Source organism: Tamandua tetradactyla, chromosome 1 (genome assembly GCF_023851605.1).
Source record: "Tamandua tetradactyla isolate mTamTet1 chromosome 1, mTamTet1.pri, whole genome shotgun sequence".
Lineage (NCBI taxonomy): Eukaryota > Metazoa > Chordata > Mammalia > Pilosa > Myrmecophagidae > Tamandua > Tamandua tetradactyla.
This window is the reverse complement of record NC_135327.1, coordinates 125994375-125998764: the sequence shown is the minus strand read 5'-3', so window position 1 is coordinate 125998764 and position 4390 is coordinate 125994375. Positions and strand designations below refer to the sequence as shown.

The following is a 4390-nucleotide window of genomic DNA, read 5'->3' as shown; positions in this document are numbered from 1 at the left end:
GTATGCTGAAATTCAGCACAATTCAGTGAAGTCCTAAGTCAGGGGAACCTAACACTGCGGGCTCAATGCTTTTGGTATGCCTTATAGGGCAGGGATCACATCACTGCCCAAGGATCAATCCCTTTAACCTTCTAGGAAATGCTTGATGCTCCACAAATAGTTAATTCTACCTTTTAAGTTTTGTGGTCTACAGAGGATTTTGCCAGGAACCTAAGCCTCAGAAACTTCCCCACCTCCTCGCAATTGCTGGGAACTGTTTGGAGCTGGAGAATGTGATAGATGGAGAGGGGAAATCAGGATGCAGTAAGAAGCATTTTTGTATAGGCATTTCTGGTAAATTTCCTAGAGAACTAAGAAGAAAGGAACTAGAATCTCCCAGGCTCTGGTATTTTACCGTGATTTTTTTTCTCATTCTAAAGAAATAATTAGCTTTGTACTTAATCAGTATTTGTAATTTTGCTTATTTTTGTAGAGAGCTCGAAAACTGTATAAGCATCAGACCCTAAAGAAATATCTAAAGCCACACACCTGAGACCTGCCTGGCCTTTGTTTTCCCAATTCAATTACAAAGAAATGGAATTTGTTGTTAAGAGATTTTGGAGCCAGTATTCTATGCTGTATATTTGGCCTTCCAGATCCACTCCCCACCTTCTGCCATGTGGTCTTTACCCCAGGGGCTACTCTCTGTATTCTGCATCCCTGGTTCCCAAGCCATCATATCACTAGTTTGGGGTTCACCAGTGGGGAATCCACAGGAGAAGAAAGTTCATAAGGAAAGAACATGATTCTCCCAGCTCCCTCCTTACCTGGCCATAGCTTGGCTTTAGGGCTGGCTTCATGGAGGGTGACCTGTGCAGTCACATGTGGTCCCATGCTCAGAGCCTTGCTGTCACTGTCTTAATTTTATCTTTCTATGTGTGTTTTTTAAGTTAAGTCTGATGGGACAATGGAGCATGGATGTGAGCAGAGCAGATAAGCACAATGTGTGTCTGTCATTCTTGGCCTTCCATTTGCCTATAGCATTGGTGATGCCCATGATGCATGGGAGTCCAGCAAGATTCAGAGCAGGTAGGTGGTTAAGTGTATTAAAGTCCATGATAGAGTAAGGGGTGGGAGAGTGGGAAACTGAGAGCTGCAAGAGACCAAGCTACCTACTCCAACTAGAACTTGCTTCAAACACAGAAAAAAGGCAATGACATTCTAAGAAACACAAACAAGGAATTTTACCATATCCTTCTTACTTTGTTACCTCCCTATAGTGGCCACTTATGCTGAAAATGATGCCAGAGAAGAAAAAGGAAAAGGCAAGGCAACCAATAGTTCCATTTCCTTTCAATTATTTCCTTGTCCGCAGTAAACTGAAAGTAGGAAGTGATGGTAGAACGTGCATGTATCAAGAAGTGGAAAAAAAAAAAAAAAAAGTCGAGTTAGTTTTGTGCAATTCCAGTGTCCTGCACGAAAACTAACTACAAGTTGTTCAATTTTGTTGATTTCACATAACAGTGAAATGCTTTTATACTTGAATTTAAAATAGGCATTGCAACAATATAAAGATAAAAGGTAAAATTCACTCTAGCAATTGCAATTTTTAATTTTTTCTTTACTTAGAATGACATTAAAGGACAAACTAACAAACCCAGCTCAGAGTTGGCATCGGTGTGAGAGGAGTATGCATGAATTCTGCATCTGCCACAGGGTCGCCACAGGCCTTCCCACCTCCCGCTCCAAGCAGCGTGAGCACAGGTCTAGATCCAGGTTCGAAACGATAAGATGACTGACCAACATGTGGCTGCCTGAGGCGCCGGGGCTGTAGCCACCTCCTTCTTCATGACCCTCCTGAAGTGTCACTCCTTTTCTTTTTTAATAGCTAAATAAATCTTTAATATATCAAATTGGAAATGTACAGAAATTGCAGTCACACAGAGTCTTCTGTTGTTAAAAGTCACAGCTGGAGGGTGGCGCACCAGCCAAACTCGGTTTACCTTTCTTTCCTTTTCACAAACTTACAAAAGGGGAAAGAAGGGACATGGCGCCGGGGGCTGGGGTCAGCTTTGGGGCTGGGTGTGTAGAAAGGGGAGGAGCTGCTTCCCTGGATGTCGGTGGCTGCTGAAAGATAGGGTGGGAGGGGCAGAGGTGGAGGTACACTTGCTGTCTCAGCGCCCCTCCGTGGCCGGTGAACTGACACATTTCTCCAAACTCTGGATCCTCTTCTACGCCAAATGGAAGTGCCTCCTGCACTGCAACAGTGTCCTGGAATCTCTGTAACTGTACCCAAACTGTGCCGCCGTGTCACCTGGTTTCAGGACCCCACCCGCTTCACTGGCACCATGGATGCCTTTGTGAAGACTGTGAGACACTTGGGCACTGAACTCTGTGCCGTGGTCTCCAGGCGCCCTAGTATTTACGGTGCCAACAACTACCATTACTTCAACATAACCAGTACTCGACATACCTATGTGGCCAAGCACTGACCTGTATGCACCCATGGAGGCTGGCGCTGTCCCATTTGGGCACTGCGTGTGATCAACCCCCTCGAGCTGGTGCTTAAAAGGCGGCAGGCTCAGCAGGGTCATACTGGTATCCGGGCTGCGGTGGCTCAGGGTGGCTGGTGCTCCCTGTGACTGGGCCAGGGCCCCACTGCCCTTTGGGATGTGCCCTTCTCAGCCCTGAATTGCTGCAACTATAAACTGGTGAAGCGCTGGCTGAGTGGGGCCAGGTCAAAGGACCAGACATCCAGGGGCGTTGGCGTTGTGGCTGGTGACATCTCAGGGATGGTGGCAGCCATACTGGCTCTGCCCCTTGACCTGGGGGACCCCGGAAGTGACGTGACGCCGGGGGGCCATAGAGGCTGCGAGAATAACACTGCACGTGCCGACTTCACCTGGCTGCGGCTGTGGAGGATCCGGACTCCGAGCGGCACCAGTCTTCACAGCTTTTCTCCCGACCATCGTGATCAGCATTTTTTGATAGGGCAGGGGCTTCCTTCTGAGGCCCAACCAGAAGTGGCCTCGGGGCCCTTTTAAGGGGTGAGATGAGGACCCCATTTCTTCCATGGATGGGGAGAGAAGAGCCCGTGAGGAGACTGAGCACAGTGCCTTTTCCGTAGCACTGAGGTAAGGGGCCTTGTTTTCCTTCTGCTGGCCATTCTCGAACCTCAAGTGTTATCACTTTCCCACCTCCCAGTTCAAGACCAAATGTGCTAATTGCTGTCCTTTTCCCCAACTTTGTTTACTTCTGTGTTTTCTGTAGCTGTACCTGCCCCCTGGAGCCAAAACCTGGTTCAGTCTGTCACCCTCCATTCCTGATAATCCCATGATAATACAGATGATAAATTTTGAAAGAAAAAAAAGCAACAAAAACAAAACCCCACCATGGCAAGTTAAGAGAGAGACCACGGCATAAAGAACAGAGCTCTATATTTTTGGTTCCTTTACACTTTTTTCTTCCCTTTTCCATTTTGCAATGGGCCACACAAATTATGTAGGAGGCCTTGGATGACGGTGGCTGCATTCCTTTACCGAAGGCCACAATTCCTGAAATGTGGCTCTTCCTTCCCCATAGCTACCGGTCTCCCTGGGTTCCAGGAGCCACTCCCTCCCCTGTGCTTTCAAGCCTGGGTTGGTAGCATGGTAGCACTTCCCACTGTTAAAGAGGTGGGGAGGAGGTGGTGCTCACCTGTCTTTGCTGTTTTCCTTTAACCCTTGTCCACACCTTTGTAAATAATTCTTTCATTAATCTTTCTTTTATGCCCCCCCTCCTTTGTTTATAAATATACATATATATTTATAGGCAAGTTCAAACAGAAAAAAATAGAGAGAGAACAGTGTGAAGGCGCCCACATACCCATTACCCAGCTTCAACATCCCACTTTCTCCCCTTTGGAGTGCTCTTTTGTTTCCTGCTGGGGTGTGGGCTGATACAAGACCCTTCTATGCACTTGACTATTCAAAGCTACTATACCTTTCTCCTCAACAGGGATCAGCAACTTGGCAGCCTATTTCTGAAAATAAATGAATGAAAGTTCACCTACATATTAACTAAGGTACTGACTTTAGTTAATTATTTGCTTGTTCAATGAAATTTGGCTACCTAACTTCCTCCTGGGCATCCTAACTCATCTCAAACCATGCTTTATTTTGTACACAAAGCTGCAAAGAGAGCACATACTTGGTACTATCTTAAGAAAAGAGAATCACATTTATCGACAGCATTTATTTTCACATATTATTAAGTATTTTATCTTTCATTCATAAGAGAAAAGGAAACACCTGGAATGAAATATTTTCTTTGTGAGGAGGTCCTCTCTTTGAGAGGATTGATTACATTTCATAGAGCAGTAATATATTTATCTTCTACAATTTCATGAAAATAATTTTGTCATTAATGAGAT

General features: G+C 45.6%; 1 pseudogene; it reads left to right on the top strand.

Moving 5' to 3' along the window:
- Nucleotides 1-1673: 1673 nt before the first annotated feature.
- Nucleotides 1674-3023, top strand: LOC143681293 (mitochondrial glutathione transporter SLC25A39 pseudogene; annotated as a pseudogene).
- The last annotated feature ends 1367 nt before the right edge of the window (nt 3024-4390 follow it).